The sequence below is a fragment of the Protopterus annectens genome, chromosome 15.part0, assembly GCF_019279795.1.
Source record: "Protopterus annectens isolate FY-2018-M chromosome 15.part0, PAN1.0, whole genome shotgun sequence".
Lineage (NCBI taxonomy): Eukaryota > Metazoa > Chordata > Ceratodontiformes > Protopteridae > Protopterus > Protopterus annectens.
Window position 1 is genome coordinate 44,330,354 of NC_056749.1, and position 17,228 is coordinate 44,347,581.

At 45.8% G+C, this 17,228-nt stretch overlaps 1 protein-coding gene across 1 annotated transcript in view; it reads left to right on the forward strand.

Annotated features, from left to right (window-relative positions):
- The window catches only part of CENPI (centromere protein I), a 2,543,587-nt gene that overhangs the window by 394,900 nt on the left and 2,131,459 nt on the right, over positions 1-17,228 (forward strand). The gene's annotated exons all lie outside the window — the stretch shown is intronic.

Genomic DNA, 17,228 nt, shown 5'->3' on the forward strand with positions numbered 1-17,228 from the left:
CATCTGATGCTTGGGTGTTGACTCATTGCAGAGGCTACACTATCCCTCTTTCAGTTTACCTCAACCATACATTAAAGATCTCTTCCAGACTTTCCACCCCTTCACTGAATGGAGGCATCAGTCAGCGGAAATTCAAAAGCTGCTCACAGAGCAAGTCATCCAGGTGGTTCTGCCAGACCAGAGATTATCCTGTGTTTATTGAAGATTCTTTTTGGTACCTAAGATGATCAAGGACCTCAGGCCCATTTTGTACCTAAGCAAGTCAAATGTGTTCATGAAACAGGCCAAATTCTGGATGGTAACAGTGCAGTCCATTCTACCTCTACTGTGGAAGGACGACTGGATGTGCTTGATGGACCTCAAGTATGCTTACTACCACATAAAATTAGCAGTACATTCCAGGAGGTTCCTGTGCTGCTGACCGAGAGCCGGTCACTACCCGGTTTGAGCATTGACCACCTGGTGTTCACCAAATACATGGCAGTAGTACTAGCTGGCTCAGGATATGGAGTTTCTGGGTCTTCCCATATTGGAACAACTGGCTCCTTACAGCAACTTCAAGTGCACTGCTGGTTCAAGTGAGAGGCTTTTTGTTCCATTTGTTGTTTTCCTTGAGAATAATTGTGAACTTTGTCAAATCCAGTCTAGAACTTGACCAAACTCTGAAGTTTATAGGCCGCCATCTGGACAAGACCAGTCAGAAGTCCAAACTTCTTTTCTCAAATATGTCTTTAGGCTCGTCAAATCCTTCTGCTTCAAAGTTTATCAGCTTTTTCTTCAGATTGATGGCCACTGCCTTATCTCTAGTCCCCTTGGCCAAGTTCTACATGAGGGTCTTTCAGTGGACTCTTTCAGTCCAGTGATCTATGACAAGTCACCCAATGCATTTTCCCATACATCTTATGGATGTTTGTTGTAGTCGCATCCCATGGTGGCTGATGTCCAAACATGCTGCCTTAGGCCATCCATTTGTCCTTCCCCAGTCCACGGCCATGGTAACCATTGAAGCTTCCCACCTGAAGTTGGGAGGTTGGGCATTATGAGGAGAAGATGGTTTAAGGTACCTAATCCAAGTAAGAGGCCCATCTGCACATCGGTGATTTAGAGATGAGAGCAGTCCTCCTGGCACTGAAGGCTTTTCATGACCCTCTCTACAGAGGTGTGATTTTGATCTAGAGCAACATGGCGGTGATCTGGTACATCTGCAGTTAAGGGGACCCTGATCCTTTCCCTTTTGTTAAGGGACTATGACGGTGTGGCAATTGGAGATGTCCTCTTTACACTTTCTTATAGCAATGCACATCCTGGAGAAATCCAGCGTTCTAGTGGACTAATTGAACAGGAGCATTCTGATGCCTCTTAAGTGGGTCCCACAATCCATCAGCGGCTGCGCAGATCTTCAGCCATGGAAGCCAGCCTTTCTGCGACCTGTTTGCAACTCCATACAACATGAAATGCAGCAGATTCGTTGCCCTGATCCCTCCCAAGGGATAGTTACTGCGAGATATTGTAGTCCATGTTTGGCCCTCCAGGTCTCCTTTACTCGTAGCATTCAACACCCTTGATAATAATTTTTTTTTTTTACAGAATACAACTCAGTGCAGGGCAACTGTTATCCTCCTAGCCCCTTTCTGGCCCAGACAAGATGATTCCCTTTTCTTTGGCATCATCTAATGCACCCTCTTTAGGTTCTGGATCCAGTTCAGAATCTACTTTCCCATCCTTGGGGCAGCCTCACCCAAATCTAAATTCCCTTAGGTTGACCAATTAGTTCCTCCACTTCTGGTGATGGCCAGAGATCCCGAGCTGTCTGATAGAGTTGTGCATATTCTTTCTTCTCAAAAGTCCTCCACCAGAAAAATTTTTGGTAGTAAGTAGAGAAGATTTACGCCGGGCCATATCAAAAGGGTTTGGACCCCTTTTTCACATCTTTAGATGATATTTTTGATGTTTTTAGCTGGCCTTGCCCAGTTTGGGTCTAGCGACTTTTAGTTCATCTCTTCACCTTTTCCAGTTTCGATGCAAGTCAGGACCATTGTTCCCTAGATTCCCTAAGGTTATACAAACCCTTTTTGAAAGGTACCTTTCTTCTCAGACCTCCAAAGCTTTAACTAGGGCACCCTTTGAACCTGCTGCCATTGTGGACAAAGTTTTTATCATTTAAGACTACTTTTGAACTGTGCTAAGATATGTCAGATGAGTCCCTGAGCTTCAGGCGTTGTCCTGTTGTCCTCCTTACCTCATTTTACACAGACTGGGTTTCATTGCCAACTAAGCTAACATTTTTGCCCAAGATAGTCTCTGATTTGAAATTGAATCAAGCTGTTCAGCTGCCAGTATTCATCCCAAATTTCACTTGCAAGAGTTACAGGCTTCATTGCCTGGAGCTTCATTGTCAGTTGAGATTTTATTTAGACCACAGCAAAGGCTTCAGGAAAGCAGAACCACTTGGTAAACCAATTTCTAAGGTCACTCTGCTCAGTTGGCTTTCTGGCCATATACTTTATTAATGGTTTACGCTTACCTTCCAAACCGTAAACTTATCCTACCAGGGCAGTAATCTACTTCAACGGCCTTCTATGATATCGGGACTTTGGATGACATTTGCCCAGTGGCTACCTATACCTTTGTGTCCTGTTACAAGCTTGACGTTCAGTCCAGATCTAGAGCTTCTTTCATCTCCGTCATTTATTGAATGTTCTCTCTTACTGCTACTTAGCCTAGTTGGGGATTCTGTCTGTTCCACATGTTGAGAAGGACAGAAAAGACATTGGATATGGAAGTTATATAATTACCACAAGGCTAGATCTGTGGTGTTTTCTTCTGCCCATCTCAACCATACCTCCTTCTGTCCGCCTTACAAATTGTCACTGATAATTTGTGGCTCTTAATGGACCTTGCAGGTTTGCCTATAGGTTTTTTATGGACCATTTTGGTCATGGCCTCAGTTTTGCTAAATGATGTGTTAGGTGATGGTCAAATGTGGGAGGGGCAAAATCTATCTGTAGAGACACAGGAACACAAGGCATTATCGGAGCAAAGATTCTAAAGTACTGGACTTTGATCTGATTGTATCTGATAACAAATGTATTGAGATGGACAGAAGAAGACAGCACATCTGTAGTGTTATTGTGAGTGTATAACTTTCATTTCATCATCTTAGGCATGGTTTTCAAACTTTATACTTTTTTTTTTTTTTTTTTGCCTCTGGAGTACAGATTCATAGATTCAACTCTTCTGTATTCGTTCTGTGTTATCCTCTACCGTGTGGATATTCACAAAGTGTCTAACCTCAGTGATGTTTTTTTGCAGACTGAATGGTATTTTTTCAATTTTTTTCCTGCATTTAGATGACTTGCTTATCTTTGCAGAGTCTGTTTCAAAGTGTTAGGAATTTCTCACTTGGTTAAGAGATCATCTTCTCGGACTGAATTTCCAGGAGAACATTCAAAAATTCTGTGTTATTCCACCCCACAGAATAGTATTCTTGGGGTGTCTTGTAGATGCAGCTGTTAAAAGAGCTTTTCTCCTTAGGAATAAGTCGATTGTCCTCTTCTGAAGAGATGCATCTTCCAGTGTAATTTTTTGACGTGTATATTTTATTTGTATAAGAATTCTGTTGTAAAGTAATATTAATTACCAGGTACATTGGAGCTTTTCTCCCTGGGCCTGTGCTGAAAATGGGATCCTATGAATCCAGTCGGACTTTCCCAGTAAACAAATGTCAAATAGTAAATAAATATATTTCTGTATCTCTTCCTGAGTCTTTTTAGTCAGTCCAGCACTTCAGCATAGGAATTTCTGAGTTTTAGGATTCTTGGCATCAATGATTATCATGATTCTTCTAACCAGACTTCACGTAAGTGTGTATGTATATGTATATCTATATATCTATCTATATATATCTTAAAAAACAAATCATTGGTACCTAACATTTGTATGGTCATAATATCAATGCCCTGTAACAGTACTCGTGGCCTATCAATCTGTTATTACACCTCCTAAATTTGTTAAAAGTTTAATTATCTAGACTCTAATTCCTGTATATGTTTTGCACTTACTGCCTGAAGTGTTCTACATGCAGATGTAATGTGATCCTATCTCGCCTACATTCTCTACAGATGGGTTCGGAGCCGATCCTCGGCTCCGACTCGGCCGCTATACAATAGAACGCAGTCTCTTATTGGCTGAGTTACCTCGTATCCCAGGATGCACCACTACTGCTTCCCCAGATCTCGTTTGCCACTTCTGAAGCATAGACGTGGTCTCGGACTTGGCTGAGCTAAGTGCCTCTTAGTGACATTATTTTCTGTCAAATTTTGTGCTAAAACTTACCCAAAAGCTGTTTTAACAGCTACTTGTGTGACTGTGAATTGAAAGTTTTTTGTGGTAAAATTGTATTTTTTGTGGTAAGCGTTCCCGTTTGACTTAGACGGGCCTTGCCCTATCCTAGGTGTTTTAGCTAGAGTCTAGGCTGTTATTTGTGTAGTTTTTGTGTAGTTTTTGAAGTTTAGTGTGTCTGAAGTAGTTAACCATGTCGAAGGAACATAGACCATCAGGTTTTAAAAAATGTTCCAAATGTAGTTATAAAATGTCCATTACGGACGACCATTCATTGTGTGTTTACTGTTTGGGCCCGAAGCACCTCCAGGAATCCTGTAGCGTTTGCCACGCTTTTTCCTCTCGCGTGCTCCAAGAGAGGAAAAATAAGTTGATTTTAAAAGGGCTCATTACCCCTTCCTTTGAGGAAGCCCTATCTTCTTCTTCCCCCTCGAGGAAGAAAAAATCTTCGGCTCCGACCAGCCCGTCTGATCCGGCAGCTAAAAAGTCACGGCAGGCTTCTCCGTCGGCTCCACGGACTTCGGAGCCGAGGGCGGATCTGTCTGCCTCGATGTCTCCAGCCTCAACTCCTCTGGCTTCGGAGTCGAGAGCTCGGGCGTCGAGAGGCGAGTCATCTCCATCGGCTCCACTGCCTTTGGAGCCGATGATGGTTGCCCGCTCAGACTCTTCCCCTTCGGTGCCAAAGTCCCCTTCGGCTCCGAGGGAAATTGCAGTGGTAGTGGAATCTCCCTCGGCGCCGATACTTCTCGAACCCATACGGGCGGTCCCCAGTCTTTCGGAGCCGGCGGAGAAGTCGACTCGGACCCGGTCGGTCTCTTCTCGGTCGTCGAGGATGTCTGATTCAGATTTAGACAGGGTGCTTCAAAGGCTTTTTCAGTCTCCGGTCTTCAAAAAATTGATCTCGGCTCCAGCCCAGTCGGCTCTGGAGCCGGTTTCCCATCCTGCTATCTCGGTTCCTCCTCCAACAGCTTCGGCGCTGTTGGAGTCAGTGTTGGTGGAGCCGGTGGAGGTTGTCGGGTCGGTTCCGACCCTAACTCCAACCCCGCCCTTCGGGTCGGAGTTCGGTACGCGGACCTCCTCTGTCGGCCCCGGGGGTGACGCTTCGGGACTGATCCTTTCGGTTCCGAGCCTCCCTCTCGGTGCGTCGGCTGCGGGAGTTCCGACTGCTGTTGTGGCCTTGGGGGTTAAACCATCCCAGGACTCTAGGGGTCCCGCCTTCAAGGCCATGAGGAGTGCCTTGGCCAAATCCTCTCTGGCCACTTCTTCCATCTCACCACCACCTTCCCTTGGCACGGAGACTGGCTCCTTTGTAGTCCCCCTGTCCCACGACAGCGGAGCCCTGGGGCCTGAGGTTACCCCCATTGGGGGTTCCCTTCTTCCTGGAGGTCCCTCCGAAATGCTTTCGGAGGAACCTCCGAGGAAGAAACAGTGCAAGAGGAAGCACGTTGACTCCCCTGATGAGTCTCTCACCTCGGATACCGACCTCGATGATGCGGAAGGGTCCCCCAAGTTGGCCTCGGATGATGTCTCCTTTGCGGACATCTTGGAGATCCTTAAGCAACGAGGCGACTGGCAGTCCAAACCCCCCCTTCTGCTGAGGAGTTGGTTTTCCTCAAGGCCTTCGGGGCTCAGCCCTCCGCCTCCTGGGTGTCTCCGCCCTTCAATGAGCTTCTGGATTTGATCTCGCGAAGGGCGTGGGAACACCCGGACTCTGTTGAACCGGTGCCAGCTCGCCCCAATAAATTCCTTTCGGCTCCCCCTGATAAGGACTTTCTTTCGAAAGGTGTGGCTGTAGATGCCTTGGTGGTGGCATCTGCTACCCAGCAAGATGTGGCAGAGGCTTCAACGTCCGTCCATCCTCCTAATAAGGAGTCTAGGAGCATGGATCGGTACGGGAAGCGCACCCTTACTTCAGCAACATTTACATTAAGGTCTCTGAATTATTTGACGCATTTTACAAGACTTCAGAGGGATCTGGTCAAGGAGCTTTCGGATACCCTCTCCTGTAACTTACCAGAGCAGTTGGCCCAGATGGTTAACTCCCAGTTGGCTACCCTGTCCTCGTTATCCAACTCGTCCATGAGGCTCATTTCTTATGCAGCCGAAGGAGCGAGCAGAGCAGCGGGAACAGGTGTTGCTCTACGGAGACAAGCCTGGCTACGCCTGTGTCACTTTGCGGAGGCCTTTAAGTCTTCCTTTGCTGACGCCCCCTTAGATGGGTCCTCTCTGTTTGGACCCAAGGTAAAGGACACTTTGACTCGCTGCGAACAGGAGGGTAAGACTTTAACTGCCGTAGGGGCCCGGTTTTCCACTCCCTTCAGACCTTATCCCAAGGCTCGAAGAGGAGGGAAAATGTGGTTCCGTAAGTCTCAAAAGCCTTACTCGTCGCAGCAGAGCGATTCCCCTTCTAGAGGCAGAGGAGGGGGAAATTTTTCAGGGAGATGCCGTCCCAGAGGCGGCGGAGGCCCCCGCAACACTGGAGACCGCGAGTCCTTTCGTGGCTCCTCCTCCTTCCAGCATCCCTGAAGGAGTACCCGACTGTGCAGCTCCGGAGCCAGTCGGGGGTCGTTTTTCGAAGCACCTAAAGGCCTGGGAAAATATCACTCGGGACCAATGTGTGCTCCGAATCATCACCGGAGGTTACACATTTCCCTTCTCTCAACCCCCCCCACCATCCCAAAGAATCCCGGACCCGCCACCCAGTCAACAGGATCTTGCAGCCAGCGAAATATCAAAGCTGCTTCAAAAAGGAGTCATCCAACCTGTCCCCGCAGATCAGGCCGGATCAGGGACTTACTCAAGATTCTTTTTGGTACCAAAAAAGACCGGGGACTTGAGGCCCATTTTGGATCTCAGCAAGTTAAACCGATTAGTAAAAAAGTCCAAATTCCGGATGGTCACCTTGCAATCCATTCTCTCGCTGTTGGAGAAAGGTGTTTGGATGTGCTCCATAGATCTCAAGGACACCTATTATCACATTCTGATAGATCAGGCGTCGAGGAGACACTTGCGCTTCAGCCTGGGAGACAGTCATTTCCAGTTCCGTGCACTGCCCTTTGGTCTCACCACAGCCGCCAGGGTGTTCACCAAATGTTTGGCGGTGGTGACTGCTCACCTGAGATGTCTAGGATTCCAGGTGTTTCCATACCTGGACGACTGGCTCCTAACTGCCAACTCCAGGCATCTACTCTTGAAAACTCTAGCAGCCACTATCTCTCTAGGCAACTCCTTAGGAATCACCTTCAATTGGACAAAGTCTGTATTGCTGCCATCTCGGCGTATTCTGTTTATTGGTGCAGAAATAGACTCAAGGCAGATGCGAGTCTATCTTCCTGTAGAAAGGATAGCAACGCTGCAGTCTCAAGTTCGAGCATTACTCCTCAGACGTCACGCTCCAGCGAGAATGGTCCTGCAGCTGTTGGGTTCCATGTCAGCCACCATTCTTCTGGTCCCCTTGACAAGGTTGCATATGAGGATACTCCAGTGGCTCCTATCAGTCCAGTGGTCTTATCAAGACCTTCCCCTCAGTCACCACATATTGATCACAGAGACGTGCAAACAGGATCTTCGTTGGTGGCTTCTTTCTTCCAACCTGAATCAGGGGCGACCCTTCGTTCCCCCTTCCCCCTTGGCCACGTTGACTACGGACGCCTCCCAGACAGGGTGGGGGGGGGGCATTATCTGGACAGGTTGGTCCAAGGCACGTGGCACACGGACGAGAGTCTTCTCCACATCAGTATCCTGGAAATGAGGGCGGTGCTTCTAACGCTGCAAGCACTGCACGATCACCTCCCCCAGGGCACGATTGCCATTCAGTCCGACAACATGTCGGTAGTCTGGTACTTAAACAAGCAAGGAGGGACCAGGTCTTACCCCCTTTGCAGAGAGGCCGTGAAGTTATGGGATTGGGCGATTGCTACCAAACGTTTCCTAGTGGCAACACACATCCCGGGGAGATCCAACATGATAGCCGACAGACTGAGCAGAACTATTCTCTCCCCTCACGAATGGTCCTTGAACGACAGAGTGGTAACACAGATTTTCACGAGATGGGGAGCTCCTTGTTGCGATCTTTTCGCAACTCCTCTCAACGCGAAATGCCAGCAGTTCTTCTCTCTCACCCCAGTTCCGGGGGAGATCCCCAAGGATGCTCTAGTCCAAGCTTGGCCCCCTGGTCTGCTATACGCTTTTCCACCAGTTCCCCTTCTCCCCAAGGTGATTCAGAAGGCGATTCGCTTGGAAAGCAAAATGATTCTAATCGCCCCATACTGGCCTCGTCAAGTCTGGTTCCCCTTTCTTCACAAATATGCATTGGAGGGTCCCTGGTTCCTGGACCAAGTTCCGGACCTCTTGATGCATCAGTCAGGACAGCTCCATCAGTCCCTCCATTCATTGAAGTTAGCAGCTTGGCTACTCCTCTTCCGACCATAGTTAGGAGCCATTCTTTGGACCCTGAAGTCATGCATATTTTGTCATCGGCCCACAAGACTTCTACCAAAAAGTTGTATAGCAGTAAATGGAAGAGGTTTGCTATTTGGGCCCAACTCCGAGGATTAGACCCTATGACAGCCTCGGCGTCAGAGGTTCTGAAGTTTTTAGCTTCCCTATTCAACCAAGGTTGTTCGGTGTCTACCATCAAAGTTCAATTGGCTGCTATTTCCAATTTTCACGAGAGCGTAGAACCACTTTTAATGAGCAACAAGTTGTGCAAAGCTTTTATTAAAGGAGCTTGGCTTCTACGGCCCCCTATATCTCATCCTGCACCACCGTGGGACCTTAACGTGGTGTTAGGTGCATTAACCTCATCTCCCTTTGAGCCGGCAGCAACCTGTGACTTAAAATTTCTTTCTTGGAAGACTGCCCTTCTAGTTGCTATTACATCAGCCAGGCGAGTTTCAGAACTTCAAGCCCTATGTGTCAAACCACCGTACCTGGTATTTCACAAGGATAGAGTATCTCTTAGACCAAACCCATCCTTTATACCAAAGGTTTGTTCTAACTTTTGTTTGCAACAATCACTGGAATTACCGTTTTTTTTTTCCCTAAGTATACAAACAGAGCTGAGTATACTTTTCACAGCTTAGACGTGCACAGACAATTACGTTTCTATTTGGATAGGACACACCAAGCACGAAAATCAGATCAACTGTTTGTGTCCTTTTCGGACAATAAATTGGGCAAAGCCGTCACGAAAGTCACTATTGCCAAGTGGATCAGGGACTATATCAGTCATATTTACCTCATTTCAAATAAGGAGCTTATAGTCCCAGTGAAAGCTCATTCTACCAGGGCTATGGCCACTTCGGCAGCCTTTCATTCCAAGCTCTCTATTAGTGACATTTGTGCGGTTGCTACGTGGTCTTCTCTACACACCTTCATTTCTCACTACAAATTGGATGTGGCATCTAGGGGTCGAGCTTCCTCCGGTTCCACGGTTCTCTGGACCGTTTTCCAGTGAGCCACCCAGGAATTAGGTGCTAGGGACGCTGTCCCATCTGTAGAGAATGTAGGCGAGATAGGATCACATTACATCTTTTAGTTATGTACTTACCATAACTTTAGATGTATGGGATCCATCTCGCCTACATTCCTAATAACCCACCCTCCTTCCCCCTGCCTTGTAGGCCAGAAGAGACCGGACAATCCAAATTCAACTTTTTCCTCTCTTGAAACACCTGGCAATGTTATAACAACAGTCTATGTGTGTGTGCATGTGTGCGGACAAACAAGATCTGGGGAAGCAGTAGTGGTGTATCCTGGGATACGAGGTAACTCAGCCAATAAGAGACTGCGTTCTGTTGTATAGCGGCCGAGTCGGAGCCGAGGATCGGCTCCGAACCCATCTGTAGAGAATGTAGGCGAGATGGATCCCATACATCTAAAGTTATGGTAAGTACATAACTAAAAGTTATGTAAGCTGGAAACTATATGTATAGAATGTTCTCATTTATTTACTCTCTATTGCTTGTATTACTATATTAGATGTGAGTATGTTTACTGTATTTACTGACACACTAATTCTATAAGCTGCCAATTGTCATCATCAGCTCCCCTTTTCCCATTTTGTACATGGGGTCGGGATGTCGGGATATCGTGTTAACTATCACCAACTCTCTCAATTCAGTGCCACACTCCTGCCTTCTTCAACATTCATACCAGACTGTCGCAGATCTTCTTTCACACAATCCATCCACCTCTTTGCTGGACGTCCTCGCTTCCTCTTACCTTCTTCCTGTCTGTCCCAAATCTTCCTCACCAGGTTGTCTTCTGCTTTTATACACATGCCCAAACCACCGTAATCTGTTCTCTCTGATCTTTTCTACAGTTGGAGCTACTTTGGCTTCTGCTCGTATGTCCTCATTTCTTCGCCTGTCCCACAGTGTGCAGCCTACCACCCTTCTCAGGCACTTCATTTCCATCACCTCTAGATTCTTCAACTGTTTTGCCTTTACTGCCCAGGTTTCTGTACCATACAGTAGTACTGGTCGCACCACTGTCTTGTACACCTTACTTTTCAGATTCTTTGGCATTCTTCTATCATAGAATATACGTGATGCTCTATGCCAGTTGGGTGCAGGCCCTCTGATTCTAGCTTTGACCTCTTCATTCAGACTTCCCTTTTCCTCAACTACTCCTCCCAGGTACTTGAAGCTGTTTACCTGTTCCACTATCTTCCCTTCTATCTCTATTCTCAGCTGCTTCTGATTTCCCTAATTTGCTGCCATTACCACCGTCTTATCTGTGCTTAGTTTCATCCCATGTGCCTTCATATTTGCATTCCATTCTCCTATCCTTTGCTAAAGTTCTAGCTCAGAGTCTGCCTGTACCGCCACATCGTCTGCATACAGCAGCTTTGTGGATTCGTCCCCTCCAACCTGTTTGCTAATGTCAATCAACAGTATGAACAGCAGTGGGCTCACAGCTGAACCCTAATGTACGCCAACACCCACTGGGAAACCCCTCTGTGAGGCTGAATACTGTTCGTACTTGAGTCATTGGGTACTTTTACATAGCCTGCACTAATTCTACCAATGTTTCTGGGACTTCAAACCACCGGAGTACTGCCCAAATCAGCTTTCTTGGGACCTTGTCATATGCTTTTTCCAAGTCTAGGAATGACCAGTTGGGCTGTCTCCTCATCTCTAGCTTCTTCTCAAGTATCTGTCTCAATGCAAACATCGGGTCAGTTGTGCTGCATCCTGATCTGAATCCAAACTGCTAATCTCCCATCTTACATTCTACTACGCTGCGTATCCATTTATCAATCACCCTCTCCAGAACTTTCATGCAATGTGATAGGAGTTTGATGTGTCTGTACTGGCCACAGTTGTGGATGTCCCCTTTGTTCTTGTACACTGGCACGAGTATGCTTATTCTCCAGTCATCCGGGATTCGCCTTTCTCTCCACACTGCTATTAGTACCCTCAGGAGCCATGTCTCCCCATCTCACCCAGCACCTTTATCATATCTGCTGTGACCTCATCTGAGCCTGCTGCTTTATCATATCTGCTGTGACCTCATCTGAGCCTGCTGCTTTATCATATCTGCTGTGACCTCATCTCAGCCTGCTGCTTTATCATATCTGCTGTGACCTCACCTGAGCCTGCTGCTTTATCATATCTGCTGTGACCTCATCTGAGCCTGCTGCTTTATCATATCTGCTGTGACCTCATCTGAGCCTGCTGCTTTCCCTGACTTCATCTTCCTTAGTGATGTTCTTACTTCTTCTAGGGTGGGCTCCACTTCTTCTCTCACTGTAGGCTGTTTCTAGGGCAGTACAGCTTCTGTGGGGTTTTATTCATTCAGAAGCTGCTGGAAATACTCCTTCCATTTGCCTTTCATGTTACTCCTTCCATTTGCCTTTGATGTCCTCTGGGCTGGTGAGCAGGTTGTCCTGGCATCCCTTATGAAGGGTGTCTGACTATCGTCTTTATCTTTCTGTCTTTGCCTCGCAACCTGATATAGTTTCTTTGTGCCCCTTACTGAGTCACTTTTCAGAAGTTGGTACAGTGCCTCCGATGCCCTATTCTTTGCTATTGCAACTTCTTTCTTAGCCAACCAGTAGTCGTTCCTAGCCTGGTCAGTCTTTTCTGTCTTCCACTTCCTCCTGCACTCCTTTTTTCTTTTGATGACTTCCTGGACTTATGCATTCCACCACCAGCTTTCCTTATGTACCTTATTTCCATACCTGGCTCGGACACATAGCTTTTCTGTAGTCCTAACACATGCTGTTTTTAGGCGCTGCCATTCTTCAACTCTACCTATTTCCTCCTCTTCTTGGGGTGCTAGAGCCCTAAATAATTCCTTGCACCGTTGTACTTTCTCAACAGTCAACTTCAGGTCTTCACTCTGGTCTGTGTTGACCTTAGTGCCATCTCAGGCCACTGCTTGCAGCTGATTGTGGCAACTAGTGGTTTATGCTGTGAGCTGACTTTTTCACAGGGGATGACTTTGCAATCATGGGTTCTGCCCCAGTGCCTTCTCTTTACTTGGAGGAAGTCTTCCCGAGTTGCATGTTGACTACTCTTGTATGTGATCTTGTGACCGTCTCTCTTTCTGAACCATGTGTTGGCTACTGTCAAGCCATTTGCCAGGCAAAAGTCTAGAATGGCTTCTCCTTCTTTATTCCTGTTGCTCATATCCTGTTCTGTCTGTCTTGATATGTTCATTCAAGTCACCCCTTATCAACACCAATTCATGTTGTCCTTCTTTATCTAGTAGGTCCTGCAACTGCTGTCTGAATGCACTCTTTTCCTCACTATCACAACCCTGCTGTGGGGCATGGACTGAGATTATGAATACTGCCCTGTCATTACACTGGAGTCTGACTGCCATGAATCTGTCATTAATTCTGATGATATCCCTTACTGCCTTCTGAAGTCTCTCTCTCTCTCAACACAGTTCCTACACCATTTCTAGCCTTCTCTCCACCTGAGTAGTAGACTCTGGATCCCAAGCCAAGTGGCTTTGCTGCACTGCCCTTCCATCTCATCGCCTGGATACGTAAGATGTCCAACCTCCTCCGTATCATCATGTCATCCACTTCCAAGCTGCTTCCTGTCAGTGAACCTACATCAAGTGTAGCGATTCTCAGTTCATGTTTGGCAGGTTGGTTGGTTTTACGTCCAGCTTTCGCTCAACAGAGCTATCCCAGGTAACCCAGGCTGGGCAACTAGACACTGGCCAGCCAGTAGCTTATTGACCCAGGGCTACTGGGCTTTATGGTGGGCATATACTGGCCAATAGGGGCACATATACCCCTCCCACCATTAGCATGGGTCCCTGGCGTGGGTCAGAGTAGGCCGGGTGCTCAACCCACTTATCACCAGTAACTACCCATGCCCATTTTTAGCGACATTAGTCAACATGCCTGAATCACCTAGAGCCATATTTTACACAGAGTGGATAGCCTGCCACAGCACACGGTCTGTGATCCATGTTCTGTCTTGAAGATACTGCGCACCACAGTAGATGCCCAAAGCGGTTGGTCTGTACAACTCTTCCCCCTATAAGGCACCATGTAGAGTTTGTGCTGTTGCCCACAGCTCCATTCATTGGTAAGTTTGAGATGGAAACACTCAGCATGTGTTTCGGACATGGGAGAAACCCCACGGAGACACAGGGAGAACATGCAAACTCCAAACGGGCATTGGTCGGAGGTTAGGATCGAACTTTGCAACCTTTTGCATGGGAGGCGAAGACCTTAACCACAAAGCCATCTGGTGTATGTATGTGTGTGTGTATAGAGAGAGAGAGAGAGAGAATAGCTGCCAATAATGTGTACTAAATGATTTTATTAATCTAAATTCTGTATTATATGTAAAATGTCTTAAATGTGGAGCTTTTCTCCCTGGGACTCCACTGAAAATGGGCACTTCTGGCCAAGTTGGACCATCCTGGTAAACAAAGGTAAATAAAATACCCCCTGACTTTTCAAATTCCAGTTTTGAGATTTGTAAAAAGGGAACTGTTTTGTTGGAATATCGCTTGAAGCCTTCCTGGTCACTGTAGTCTGTAACAACAAATGCTTCTGAGTTTGCTTTGGGGATTGTATCTTTGGGGGTATAAGTGCATTGTCTTTGGAACAAAAAAAGACAGACCAAAACTCGCACAAAAAAGGGTGGGGAAAAAAAGAAATAAAAACACGGCTGTAAGTACACTGAATTCCCTCAATCATTTGTGGTCCCCTGGACCACCTCTGCAAGTAAGCTACATAACAGAGAATGCTGTACAGATGCAGTCTGGGGGTGGGGGGGTAGATTTCTCCCTCTGTGCAAATTAGTGCCATGGCAGCCTGAGCATAACTTTGAACCTCATGACACAAATAATCTGGACAAAGCCAAAAATAATGGGGGGACAAATTTTAAATATTGCTCTTACAAACTTAGAAGGTTGCTAGAATAAAAAGTCTGTGTTACCATTCATTTTCTGAAGAATATGAAGTCTGAAACGCAAGTGCCTGTCATGTAATGAATTTATTCCTCACTGATTTGCAACCAAAATCCAGAAAACATCAAATTTTAAGAGGAACAGAGCAAAAGTATGCGGCAAAAATATGGATGTTGTGCGAAAATCTGGACAGTTGAGAGGTGTGACCCTAAGATACAGCTATTCTGCACAGTCACATTCTGTGGCTTTTCACTTTCAGTCCGAGCAAAAATGTTGTGGCAGACAAATAGGGCAGGAGCAGGATGGACCCACAGACCCTCATGAATGGAAACTGAATCAGGGAGTCTTTTAGGATTTGGGAAATAATCAGTTAGACCTGCTTCCCTCCAGTCATTACAAACAACTGGCAAATTTTTGATCAAGAACTCCAGTTGCCACAGACTGGACTGACTCGCACAAAACAGGGGCTGCTTGATTGTCCAGAGCATTCTGTCCTAGAGTTTTAATACCTTTTAGGCACCTTATTTCTGAGCATGTGTAGCAGTCGGAAGGTACTGTAGGAAGCAAGGAAATCCTGCTACTAGAAAACTTACTCAGATCTTGTAGTTGGTGCTTCATTTAGAACTAAGACCAGTGCTTCTATGGTTCTAAAATATTTGTTAGTTTTTATCCTTTGGCCTGTTTTATTTCTGTGTCTTAAGGTCATTTCAGCATGTCTGCACATGGATCCTCCTTTTTCATTGCATTCTCATTTTAGCTGTTACTGAAAGAGTTTTTTTAGCATATCTGTCCAGCTATAAAACAGGTGGTTCTTTCTTGGCAATGTTATTTTTGATTTGAAGATAAGAGCTATTGTTTCATTTGAACTGCCTGTTCAGGTTGATTGGAGGTTCTTATCATGGAAGACAGTGTTACTGATTTCTGCATTGAAAGCGTCTGAGCTGAGCTTTCTTATGCAGCTAATCTTATCTCATTTTCCTCAGACAGGGTTTCCTTGAGAATTAATCCTTCATTTATGCTTAGCGTGGTACCCTAGTTTACTTTGAGACAAGCTATCCATTTCCCCTGTCTTCTTTCCAGAACCTAAAATGAAGCAGAGTGGATCATTTTTACTGTGGATGTTCCCGGTCAATTTGGATAGGATATTGACAGAGCCAAAACCTTCAGAAATTCCAGCCAGTTATCCATTTCTTATGAAGGTAATTAATAAGGACTGCTAGTGTCAAAATACACAGCTTCCTATATTTTATTCCCCATGTGGTTTCCTTTTGTTTGAACCATAATAAGTCAATTCCAAGCTTCCTATATTTTATTCCCCATGCGGTTTCCTTTTGTTTGAACCATAATAAGTCAATTCCAAGCTTCCTATGTTTTATTCCCCATGCAGTTTCCTTTTGTTTGAACCATAGTAAGTCAATTCCAAGCTTTCCTATATTTTATTCCCCTTGCGGTTTCCTTTTGTTTGAACCATAATAAGTTAATTCCAAGCTTCCTATGTTTTATTCCCCATGCGGTTTCCTTTTGTTTGAACCATAATAAGTCAATTCCAAGCTTCCTATATTTTATTCCCCATGCAGTTTCCTTTTGTTTGAACCATAATAAGGCAATTCCAAGCTTCCTATATTTTATTCCCCATGCGGTTTCCTTTTGTTTGAACCATAATAAGTCAATTCCAAGCTTCCTATATTTTATTCCCCATGCGGTTTCCTTTTGTTTGAACCATAATAAATCAATTCCAAGCTTCCTATATTTTATTCCCCATGCTGTTTCCTTTTGTTTGAACCATAATAAGTCAATTCCAAGCATCCTATATTTTATTCCCCATGCTGTTTCCTTTTGTTTGAACCATAATAAGTCTATTCCAAGCTTCCTATATTTTATTCCCCATGCAGTTTCCTTTGGTTTGAACCATAAGTAAATTCCAAGCTTCTATATTTTATTCCCCATGCGGTTTCCTTTTGTTTGAACCATAATAAGTCAATTCCAAGCTTCCTATATATTTTTTCCCCATGCTGTTTCCTTTTGTTTGAACCATAATAAGTCAATTCCAAGCAGGGGCAAAATGCAAGCTCTGCAGGTCCTTGACTTCTTCAGTGGCAATCTGTAAGGTGTTGGACTCGAAGTGTTCTAGAGGCAACTTCTTCATCCTCTCTACATATTTTTACAAAGCACTGCAGACTGCACTACTTTTCCACGTGTAGAGCTTGCTTTGCTGGGACCGTTATCCAGGGTCTCCTGGACCTGACCATTCTCCAGGCCACCTATTGGACCTGACCATTCTCCAGGCCGCCTTTTGGACCTGACCATTCTCCAGGGCCTTTTGGACCTGACCATTCTCCAGGGCCTTTTGGACCTGACCATTCTCCAGGGCCTTTTGGACCTGACCATTCTCCAGGGCCTCATGGACCTGACCATTCTCCATGGGCTCATGGACCTGACCATTCTCCATGGGCTCATGGACCTGACTGTTCTCCAGTGGCTCATGGCCCCTCCTCCTC